Raw genomic sequence first — 13,381 nt, 5'->3', positions numbered from 1 at the left:
AACAATATGAACTTTCAATGAACTAAAAATAAAATAAAATAACCTCTGTTGTTTAGATGAGTTGCCAATATATATATACATATATATATTTATAAACTATTTGTAGATTTATCAATAAGTTGATAATAAACTAATGAAAAGAAACTCATAGTGACTAGTTATTGAATATTAATGGAGAACAAATGAAATAATCAACTGTGTATAAATTGACATTTGTGAAAAACAAATCCAATATTTTTTAATATGGATGTAATTTATAAATCTATACATTGGTGATATATATATATATATATATATATATATATATATATATATATATGACTAATTACAAATGTAGTTAGTATATAATAAAAAGGAAGAATGTATTTGTAAGATTTTATTGAATGAATTTGAAGTAAATCCAATGTCTCGTCTGTCAGTCTGGTTCAAGCTTTTTCAAAGAAATATTTCCTTTGATTGTCCTGAGATTTTACAAATACATTCTTTCTCTTTAATGTCTTACGTCAACTCGGCGCTCAAATACTATGAAACAATTTGATTACATTTTAACGGAAGTTTTTATTTAATAAAGCATAATAGTTCAGTATAAATGATTTTTAATTAGGGATGAATGTATTTTATTTATTATTGTTATGGATTTAAAACCTTACTTTATTCACTTCTAGTTCAGATATTAAGTATGTTTTAATCTTATGGTAGATTAAAAGATAATTCATATTAAATTTATATAAAGACAGTTCTGATTAAAGTGTATTTCAATTTTGTTATCTAACAATAATATTGCCCCTGTAATTTAGACCTCCTATGGATGTGTCAATTTTTGGTCCATATGATTTACTTTAAACAATCAATAGTATAACAGATATGAACACAAGAGTTTAGACCCGAAGCATGAATCTAGATAGTACATTCTGACAGAAATATTAGCTATGTTATGAGTTTAAACAAAGCATGTTTTTGTCACTTTTCCAGATGGGGGAAACACATTTACCACTAAATATATCATGTCACAGAGCTAAAACTTTGTGTGGTGTTTCTATGAGCTAATGTTTCTTTTGTACTTGATGACTGCCTGATTTTGAATTTCAAACACAATAAGTTCGTTTGTGTTCAACTGGTTCTAGTTGGCTTAGATTGCACTGTTTCGGGAATTCCTGGTTCGTACAATAATTTAGATACTTCTAATCATCATATTTGTATCACGATGGAATCTGTGATGGGGCAGTTGAACACACATTCGAATTATGAAACTTAAGAACATTAAACGGAAATGGTAGAAATCTGGAGCATGACCAAGAAAGATATGAAGAATGATGAAACTGTCGCCTTTTTCTTCACATTCATTGGAAAGGATACCTACTGTTTATTAAAAACTTTGGCATTTCCAGAAAATCCTATTTGACTTTCTTATGCAACTCTCAAAGAACTACTATTGAACCATGTCAAGTTTACTAGTTTCGAATGTCGTATAAAAGTGAAAGATGGCTCGTCAGAATAACCAGGAGGTTAGGGAATTTATTTTTGAGTTCCAGAAACAGGCCGCCAAACGCAATTTTTGGTAATCAACGTCATTTACAGCAGTGGGATCGATTGATTACAGGAATTAACAAACCAGATCTGGAAAGAGAGCTGTTAAAAATGGCGAACTAATCTTTTCAAAATGCTAGAACTGAATTTATCAACTATGAGGTAGTGAATGAACTTCAAATCCACTCGATGAAAAGTTCTAATACTTTGCTTCGCCATCATGATGAAATACATTCTCAGGGTCGATCATACTTGCGCTCGTTTAATAGGGATTCCTATTCTCGTGTAAATATGAAAGCTGTTTCAACAAGGAGTTACAAAGCAAATCACTAAGGTGACACCAAGTTTGGTAAACGTTTACCCTGTGGCACATTGTATTCTCGTAATTCATGTTCATTTCTTAATGCGAAATGTTTTAGATGTGTGAGGATAGGACACAATCAGTTAGTATGTAAAACTACTGTTCATTTTGGTCCAAGTAGTGCTAAATCTTTTAATTTAGATACCAATAATTCGGATGTTCCTAATGATCATTTATCATTATCCACCATTTCGAAAGGTGATGCTTATATTCAAAAGCGATTATATACATCCCTTGGTTCATTTCATGACTTTATTGTGGATGCAGGCAGCATAGAGTCTATTATTTCATTCAAGAACTTTAAATCTTTAGATTCCAACGTAGTACGACGCACTGAATTTTCAATCTTGTGAATTACTAGACACAAACTGGCCAAACGAGGATGTTGTGAATTGCTAATAAGAGTTGATTATTCTTCACATGTCCCTTGTGAGTTTTTAGTCAGTAAAACAGAACCGTCAATACTGGGTCCGAAAAATTTGAAAAGACTTAAAGTCGAGTTGTTTTTATTAGTTTCTAAAGAAAATTCTGATACTTTACTTAAAGATTTGATAGCTATGTGTGCTAAGTGCAGTGGAGGTATGAAAATTAAGGCTATAAAACTTCAAGTACAGGGTGATCCCGTCTTTCTTAAAAGACGAATAATTTCTTATGGTCTTCGAGAAGCAGTACATAAGACATTAAACGATTTGTGTGTGAAAGGCATAATTGAACCAATTCAGCCTTCAGCATGGGGTACTCCTATTGTTACGCCACTGAAGTCGGACGGCAAGACCCCTAGAATTTGTGGTGACTATAGATTAACTCTGAATTCCCGTTTGTTGAAGCAAACGTGCACGACGGTAGAAGCTGAAGATATTCTAAATCGACTTCATGGTTCTAAAGTGTTCTCGAAAGTTGACCTAAAAGATGCTTATCTTCAAATTCCTTTAGATGAATCTTCATCTATTTTGACGACAATTAACACTTCTTTCATTCTTTTCAAATACAACTTCCTTCCACTTAGTCTAAGTTGTTCATCAGCCATATTTCAGGAAGTTATGAATAAGTGATCTTGAAGGTGTTGAGGTTTATTAAGATGACCTCATTTTTCATGGATCTGATAAGGTAGTTCATGACCAGAGACTTATTGCTTTATTGCGTCGTTTAATCGAGAAGAATATTTCAGTGAATCCTAAGAAGTGTTCATTTTTTGTATCTAGTTTCGAATGTTTGGATACTTGGTTGATGGTAATGGTTTTAGACCAGATATGAAACGAATAGCCCCACTGACAAATGCACCGTCCCTAAAAAACCTTACAGAACTACGTTCACTAGTGGGTGCTCTTCAATATTATTTCCGTTTTATTCCCAACTTTTCTTGTCGTGCCAGTTGTTTATTTAATATTTTGACATCTAATTCATTCAAATGAGGTAAGGTGTGGGGCCCTTAATTTTGCCGTCATTTAGATCGAACGATGTTGTTGAAAGGGATCTCCACTTTGGTGGTCTGAGATCTGACGCCAAGGAGGTTGTAATGATGATTGTTGTTGAAATATTTATGTCGCCTATCCTCGTGTATAATCATTGAATTAAATCTCGTTAGTCAATAACAGAATTAAATAAGTCAAATAACGAGAATGGACTTTTGAATACATATATTTTGTAAATGCAGCGAATAGAATAGAGAGAAGCAAAACGACGCGCAGTGGAGATGCCGGGCAAGCCAACTCCCATTTAACCAAGCGTTAATCAATATTTATAGTTACACAAAAGTAAGTTACAGACATGTGATGAGTAATGGGATAAGAAATGTACACACACCTACGCGCCCATATAAAAACAGTCGAGACTGATAAGCGAATAATTAACAACGTCAGAATGTGACTCAAGTAGAATGAATAGAGTGGGCTATCCGAAAGCTAGAATAAGGTATATGGGCTTAAAATAATACCCGACACTACAAAGGAACAAGAGTCATGCTTACGGAGTCTACTAAACTTTCTTCAAAGTGATGCTGTTCTTCAAACTTACTCCCCTAGTGTACCTTCTTTACTTATTACTGATGGATCACCTGTGAATATTAGTGAAGTTTTGAAGCAGGAAGGCGAACCAATAATTTGTGCGCACGAAAACATACCGTTGTTGAACAACGTTATTCACGAACTCAGCGACAAGCATTATCTGTTTTGGAATGTTAAAAGATATCACAAATATTTATTTGGAAAACAATTGACTATTGTTGCAGATCACGAGGCTTTAAAGTTCTTTCATTATCCTGAAAAATTCTTAGCAAATTCCTCAGCTGTCATGGATAAACGATGGAGCATTGCTTTGTGTGCCTTTGACTATACGGTTCAGCACAGGAGTACCAATGAAATTCAACATGTTGACTACATGTCTTGACAATTATTACAAGATAGACCTATTAATACTTCAGACCGTCTGTTAGTGCACTCTTTGCCAGTGAGACATCCAGATCTCATTGAAGAAACTCATCGATAATATGGATGTATATTCAGGCTATACGGAGAGGTTGCAATGCTAATCTGAAACGTAGATTTCCTGTCTATTTTTCAAAGAGAAATGAGTTATCCCCTACTCCTGATGATATTTTGTGTTTAAATGATTGTGTTGTTATTCCTCCTTCGTTGTGTAAATCTGTCCTTGAAGGTCTTCACAGTGGACATTTAGGTGTTGAGAAAATGCGGTCCTTAGCAAGGCTTACATATTGGTGGCCGGAGATAAATGCAGATATATGTCGTTCAGCAAACAATCGTGGAAAATGTTATAAGATGAAAAGTCAACCTTCAAAGTAGACTTCATGGCCAGTATCGTCTGAGGCCTGGCAGAGAATTGATGCAGACTATTATGGTCCATTTCTTGGCAAATACTATGCACTTGTAGTCATTGATTCCTTTTCGAAGTTGCCTGAATTGTTTTCACAACTTCACCAAATTCTGACTTCACAATCCAAACGTTAAGAAAAGTGGTTGGTCAAGAAGTGGTTCACATGGTGTTAGTGATCGACAGTGGCTCTCATTTTTCTGCGGATGCACTTCATCCCTGGTTGAATGGTATAGGGTGTAAACATCTGTTTACTGCTCCCAGGCACCATTGTTCTAATGGTCAGGCAGAAAATTTTGTCAATATATTGAAAATTGCTGTTGTTTCTATTAAGGCTTCAACATTTAATTAACTGGAAAGGGGTGTAAATACTTTCCTACTGCAATACAGAGGTGCTAAACATTCTCTAACGAAAGAAACTTCATCAAAGCTAGTAAATAGAAGAACTCTCCGAATATGAAACGTTTAGAGTCTGAAGAAGTTACACACTATTGTGAAAATGATCTTTGACCAAATACGGGGATCGTGGTGAAGAATGTTAAGAAAACTATACTGCGAATTCTAGATATCAATGATTTAAGTACACACAAACGACATGTTGATCAAATATGGTTCCAGAAACCAGGTGAGCCCGTTAAAATTTCAGTTATTAATTCCAATACTAATGAGAATATTCTGGATCATACAGAGTTCATATTCAATACACAGTCTGACATACGTTAAGTGAACCTAAAGAGAAGACGTACAGTCATTTACAATTTAAGCTGTGGTGGTTGCAACGTTTGTATGAATTAATGATTCATTTGCACTTGATGGCTGCGTGATTTTGAATTCCAAATACAATACGTTCGTTTGTGCTCACCTTGTTCTATTTAGCTTAAATTGAACTGTTTCGAGAATTTTTAGTTCGTACTACAATTCAAATACTTTTAAATATCACAGTCTGTTTCCCAGTAAACTAATATGAACAATTTTTAGGTCGCGTTTTACTGAAGCACATCACATGCTTCACCTTGAAATATGACTAAAAGTAGTTTCAACCATAACATCTGAAGAGCTGCTCATATGGATAAGTTTTCTCTAAAAGTCTTATTTTTGAGACAGTAGTGATAGTTACCAAATTTTATATAGATAAGATGGGCCGGTAATTCAAAATGTCTACGACAACACATAGCCGAGGTCTAAACAGTTTAAGCATCGTGTATTTGTGGCATTACATATATTTATACATTACACACAACACTTTCATCGAAAACTGAGTAAGTCTAGCCCCTTTAAGTCAAACCATGTTCTCGTGTAAAGTTTTCGACCCTACATTACTGTCTACACCTTAGGAATCCTGATTAGGTACTAGAAACCGAGACTTACCATCTAATACTTATTCACTAGCTAGGTTGTCTGTGGTAAGTGAAGTGTCAACTCTGAGAAGTCAGTCAGTCAGCTACAACGTAGGACCAGGCACATATATGCATCGGCCCAAGTTGCCATACCTCATTAACACAACAAGACGGACAACGGATTCATAAAAGTAGTTAATTCAGGGGTGGTAATATATAAAAGAAAGATTGCAATAAAATTACAGTACAGGAAGAAAGAATTAGTTCGTAAAATGAAAGATATGAAGAGATTTTAAACGCTTAGTTTAAGGGAAGACAGAGAGTGAATACACCGACGCCATTGTGATCGATTAGGAATCATGTCGTCAAGAGTCTCCAACCATTGGTTACGATAGTCACGCGGACCCCAACCAAGTAGTCTGCATCTACCAACATGGCTCAGACTAGAAGTTAGTGACTTCAAGCAATGATGCCATGTTTTGGTTTGGCCGCCCCTAACTTTCTCCAACTATCTCCAACACCGGTTAGCATTGCACGTCGTGGTAATCGATGTTCAGGCATACGTAACACGTGTCCCAACCATCTCAGTCGATGAAGATTCACAACCCCATCAACTGGTTTACTATCATTCCCTAATACCATGCGTCTTACCTCACTATTACTTACCCGGTGATCCCAGAAGACGTCAGCAATATTTCTAAGGCATCTGTGGTCAAATACTAGAAACCTACTAATATCTTCTACTCTTAATGATCACGTTTCTCAACCGTAACGTAGAACACAGCAAACTGCTGCGCAGAATACTCGTCTCTTAATTGATAAACGGATTCTCGCCTTCGCCATATGTGACGCAAGTTGGCAAAAGCCAAACGAGCATCTCGGATCCATGCTGAGATTTCGTCAGACACCAACGCGTTAGGGCTGATCAGACCTCCAAGATAGGTGACGTTGTTAACGCGATCGACTACTTCACTTCCTATCCTTATTTCGGGTATTGACGCGGACCAGTCCTGAAGCAACAACAGCAGATGACAGTTCGCCTGTCTGAGAAGACGCAGATTCGAATCATTTTAACACCGTGCTCTAGTAGAACTAGCGTTGTCTCTAGCGTAACTTTTTTCTATTTACAATTTGAACATTCATCAACTTCCGTTTTCCTATTATAAAGAGTATTGACATGTACCGCCAGTCAATTTCCTATTGGCAGGTAACCTGTATCTGGTATAATCTACTTGAGACCTTTCTTTTACGAACTAGGCAAGATAACTAAACAGAAGTCATCGACCCTCGTTTGACGATTTCACATGTTGTATTAACCCACTATCACTCTATATCTGTTGGGTATTGCTGAATTATGGTATGTTTTCTTCGTAGAATCCAGATCAAAAACATTATTTATCTGTTTAAAGATCTGTTCAACCCATGCTTCTCACAACATTTCTCCTAATTTACTGGGACAAGTTCCCCTGGTGATAAGTTTGTTCAACAGCCAATCAGTAAACGTACACACTACAACAAGCTTATGGTCCTGCGTTTTGAGACAACCCATATCTGATTCTAGCAAGATACTATGGATCATTATCTAACAATAAGCTGGTTTCCTAAATGTTACCGCAATTTAACCGATTTTGATTATCTGTATCAACAAGGCTTTGAACCCAGTTTGGTTATGATGCTGATCTTGGTCCTTTTATTTTCTTCTTGCTTTCTAGTGATCTCTTTGATACTGCGCTTCGAAGAGGTCATAAACCTAGCAAGTGTTCATGTTTATATAATCTTACAGTCTGGAATTTCATATACAGCAGTTATATATGACGTTTCTTAATCTAGATCTATTTTACAGCTAGCATGTTGATCATTCCTTACAAAAAGATTTTCATTATAAAATCGTTTGATAATGTGAGGAATTTTCACGGTATCACCACACTTCATAGAAAACATCTCATTAGTAGACCAAATGAGTATTCACTGAAAAAGTGCTGTTCGGAACATGGAAAAATATAGTTCTGTAAAAGGTTTTCCATAGTAGTTCCATAACTATTGAGCTCATGTTTGTGTGGTGCCATTAGTCAAAATAACTTAATCTGTTTCCAAAATGTGATATACAACGAACACTACTTGGATACAAATCAATGCACTTTACTAGAAAAAACGAAGTGATAAAAATTATGCACAGAAAGACTAGTCAGTGGTCTTAATAAGTGAGATAGTGGAAACTTGGTCATATGTATTAAAAGGTACAGTTTCGTCATTAGTAGTTTAACAAAGAATACTCATTGTTCAGTTATACGGAATACAAATTGTTGAAATATAATTGAATGTCGACGGTTGACTCGTCTTCGGATCACAATCGACAATAACTGTTCACGTAGATAAGTTGGAAAATCTGTTTCGTCACTCCATTTCAAGTCATACAAATATAGTAATGGTCCTAACTTGCAGTTACGCTGTCGGTATAGTGATAACAGATTACTGTTTGACAAAATAATTGCTGGTATTAGTTTGTAAAATATTTAACGTGAAGTAGGCATCATCCACACATGTCCATGCCCCAATCCCATATATATTATTGTTCAGTCTACTTATTTTTGTAATGTGGTGGCAGAACTGACACGTAATAAATAACAGTTACCGAACTAAAGACTTAGGTATGCTAGGGTTTGTGAAAACTGCTAAACATCACTGAGATCATGAACTGACTAGTGAAGGAAGGAGACATAAAATCAACCAACAAGAACTTGAGGTGCTCTAAACCTGTTATTAGTATATTTAAATTCGAAGACAACTTATATGGACTGGCTCAGTGACCTGGTTAATTATTTTGGCCTCTTTCTTCTTACAAGGAATAGGCCTCTGGCCAGAGTTCTTAACTGACTCTGACTTGGGCTCTCCTTCACAGTTGTTGTCGAGTTTTGTTCGTCCTTTTGATGTCTACCTTCAACCACTAGTGCACTGTGTTCTTCAGTCTGCCTCTTTTCTTTTTTGCCCTCAGAGTTCCAAGTTAGTACTTGTATCGTGGTTCAGTTTGATAAATTCCCTAATGCATGTTCTATCCACACTCAGAATCTCTTCGTTTGCCTTTCGCCACGGGAGGTTCTCCTGCTGGTACCTTTTCTTCCCTCAGATCTTTTAGAAGAAAACATGGAGTCTCTATGTTGTAGCCGTTATATCCGACCTCACGGGTTCAGCTAGCGTGTTGTGTGATTCTGCGGCAGTCACACACTTCATTTGACCCATGGTCCAAAGGACCTCTTCGATTGTTGGTAGAGTGACATCTATACGGCCAGTAAGCTCCGCCTCAATAGGTTCAGTGGAAGAGTTATATGCAACAGTTATTCAAAGTGCTCCACCCAGCTATTCCTCAGTTTTAAGATCTCAGTGAATGGTTTGATTTCTTCATTCATACCTTGACCCCTGTTTTACCACATGTCTGAAAGCTTCTTTACATGCAGCGCAATAGATGGTCACTGCCAGGCACTACATTTATTTCTGCATGTTTGTTCAAATGCTCCTATTCACTCTCTTGTTTGCATGTTTGTATTCGGCCCGAGTTTTGACTTTCTATGTTCTTGTTCGACCGTTGAGAATTGTTTTCTTCTTGTTCTTCCTTCTTCGTATCCTGCCCAGAGTATCGGCAGAAGTTTATCCTTCGTGATGATGATTCTTGTGACCCGGAGCTTCGTAGCGTGTCAAAGTTAAAGCTTCTTTGATGCCGTTGCAGTTGTTTACCATGGTGGTTTCCTCTTCTTCTGGCAGATCCTGTGCGGTGTAGAGCCTGTTGCTGAGAGCTATCTTGAACTTGTTCAGCTTGTCAGTATCTCAAGGGAAGGCTATACTAAGCGGCTGTAATGCTGTTTCTCTAGCTGTTAAGTGCTTCTTCAGCCTCAGTTCCATCTCGATCACAACCAGGTAGTGATCTGAAGCAGTGTCGGCTAATCTTTTTGTTCTCACTTCTTCCAGTAAACTGAACCTTTTAGTGATGTGAATGTGATGGACCTGGTCCTTTGTTGTGTGGTCCGATGAAACCCATGTAGCTTTGCGCATGCATTTGCAGAGGAATACAGTGCCACCCATAGCCGTTTTGTTGAATGCACATAAATATGCAAATCTCTCACCATTCTCGTATCTTTCTCATAGTTCATGTCTTTTAGGTCTTCCATCAGGATGGCCAGATCCTTCCCTGACAACTTCTGTACGATTTTTCCTGGTTAGCGATTTCTAAGTAACGTTCTCCTATACATCACGGGGTTATTGACTTTACGCTAAACGGATTGGGCTGCATATCTGTAGTATATGCTTTTCATGTATTTGGGCGATCACAAATATTATGTATTTCAATATCAGACATTATCGTTCCTATAACAAATTGTTGCGTCTAAATTTACTTACAAACTTCGGCACGTGGAGAACCAAACAAGGAAGGCAAGCAAAATAATCTAATATTAAATATGAAACATATTATATACAAATGAAGAGATTTCCAAAACCAACTTCGTTATTATCACACTTTCTCACTTGACAGGATGATTTATATCAGAAATTTAGACCTTCATTCTATTCATTCCTAGTGATCGAACAGGATTTTCAATAAACGTGAATAGAATATTGTCTCAAAGAATACATCATCGTTGTCCAAACTACTAGAAAACACAAATGTTGTTCTACTAAATTTAGATGGATTTGGCTATTGACATGCACATTTTCTATGTATTCTAAACACAAATGGATGATCGGAAAACACTTTGACGAAATAGTAAACATGGCATCCATGTCTTATGTGCCTCTGTGAAGATGATACTAGTAATTTATTCTCAAATAACAGTCTGTCACATTAGGCATGCCAGTCAAATTGTTACAGAATATCTAGTCTTCACCGCTGTAGGTTACTCTGTTAGGTTGATATTTCAGGAGGTTCATTAGTCGTAGAAGTGTGGAGAATAACACTTCCCACATATGAATGTAAATATTATTAGTAAGACTTGTATTGTCAATATGAAAGTTAGCGCGCGTAATGAAGGTTGCGTTGTGATGTGCGACTGATGGTTGAGAATAATTCCATGTAAAGCTTCGAGCTTCTAGAAACTGCAACTTCATATCTTTATGGAACATCTGAAGCATCAGTGATCTAACTTGAAGTCCAACACTCAAAAGTATGGACTTGTTGAATTATGGTCTACTTCTATGTCAGTAATTCTCTAATCATAGACCTAATCCTAAAGTTGTGGATATGTTATGATGTAATCTACAAAATCTTACGTGACGGTCACATCATTGTCTACACTGACTCGTCGTATCGTAACAATCACCAGTATATGATGGAGAACACAGGTTGGAGATAAAACAATATATTTAATATGGAAAAAAATTCACACAAGAATGACCACACCTGGAAGGCTGAGCCACACCATCCTATTAATTGAGTTAGTCTCTTCCGCCTTCTCCATTGTTGGGTTTTTCCCTGCGTTAAACGATGAATATTTGTTTTGACACTTGTCTCTTTTTCAGCCTTGAGGATTGTGTGGTTAGGACCCAATGCCGCTATCCAACCTCCTTAGATTTCTGTCAGCTTATACAGGAGCCTGCCCGCTCCCTCGCGTCTTTATTCATACCGGGCCAGCAAAACCGTTCTGCTATGAGCTTGATGGTTGCACAAACACTTGGATGAGAAAGTTTGTGCAACGTATTGAAGACGTTGCGTCGATAACATTTCGGCACGATTGGGCGATCCCTACCCGTAGATGTGTCACAAAGCAAGGTTTCCTTACCTGTTCCAATCTGCTCAACGCTCAGTTTAAGGGCTGTTGACAATAACTCGTGCTGAAGATCAGTGTCTTCTTTTTGAAGCTGGTCAAGTTTTAGACGGTCGATACCTTGGAAACTGTTCAAAGAAGTTATACGAGACAAAGCATCTGCAACTATATTGTTTGCTCCAGAAATGTGTTGTATTTCTGAAGCAAACTGCGAAATGTAGTCCAGTTGTCCAGACTCACGAGGTGAGTACTTGTCTGAACAAGAGTTTAAAGAGCAGGTAAGAGGTTTATGATCAGTAAATAAAGGTGATAAGTTACACGAAAATGAACACGTCTGCAAGGCTAAGCCATGCCAACCAACTAACTGAGTTTCGAGTGAATGTTTCCGCGTTCACTATTATTGACCTTCTCTTGGTGTTACATGTCGAAAGTCTATTTTCTCAGTTATCTCATGTTCAGGCTTGAGGATTGTGGTTAGAACTAATACCACTACAGACTAACGAGGTTCCTTATTTCTAGAGAACTTCGCTTTTGCAACGATAACGCTTAAAGTAAGCCATATTACTAATAATATTCACAAATAGGGTGGCCATACATATGTGTTATTTCAAACTTCTACTTTATTCGGGTTATCAAGAAACACGATGGTCCACTCACTTTAGTCCTTTTTTATGAGGGATGTAAATCAAAATCCTACTAAGAAGTAGAAGAATCACCAACACAATTTCTTTCCAACCCCTTATGAGGTGCTAAAGTTTAAATGTTTCATACTAAGCATATGGCAAAAAGCTTTCGTACCTGTAGGTGACCGTCGTGCTACTGATAAAAGAAACCGAACTAGTAGTGAATAAGTCTTTATTTAGATCCTCATGCGGTCACAGTGGAGCGTAGGATTACCTGTTCAGACAAACAAAGCTTCTCAACATTCAATATAAGATAATAGGTAATACAATGCCCATGCAAAATAAGGAAGTCAATGAATACTTGAACTCTGTTGTTTAGACATATACTCAGTTGTTTGAGGCCAACTCTTAACCAGTCAACATAAGCTGTTATGAGACTTAAAATATCTAGACGGACTATACACACCTAACTGTGTTTTTATCAGTTGTTCTACAACGACTGAGCAGTTTTCTGTATGGTCAGGTGGATCAAGCATGACAATATGTGAATGTCAACAAATAAGTACAGATTTCGCACGTTGTTCAATGATCAGCCTCTCATCCCTCACAATAAGATATTCCTTGTCAAACTAAAATATTTAGACAAATGTTCAGGAATGTGTTTCAGCATAAGTATTAATTTACAAACAAAGCCAAAAAAATTCAAGTGAGTACGATGAACGAAACCTCAAAAATTGTGGTTAAATGCATTGGCGACAAATTAACAACTAAATTACGGGGACTTTATTTTCGGGATTTGTTTAGCTCTACGGCTCACTCCTTCCCTTGTGGTATGGTGATGACTCTAAGTTGTGAACAGCCAGACGTATAAAACCCAAAATGCTTCCAGCCGATCAACACTATTTTGATGGCCTACTATGTTCAGCAGTATCAAGTCGTCTTTCACTAATATAAGGG

Source organism: Schistosoma haematobium, chromosome 1, assembly GCF_000699445.3.
Source record: "Schistosoma haematobium chromosome 1, whole genome shotgun sequence".
Classification (NCBI taxonomy): domain Eukaryota; kingdom Metazoa; phylum Platyhelminthes; class Trematoda; order Strigeidida; family Schistosomatidae; genus Schistosoma; species Schistosoma haematobium.
Note: the sequence above shows the minus strand (reverse complement) of the source record.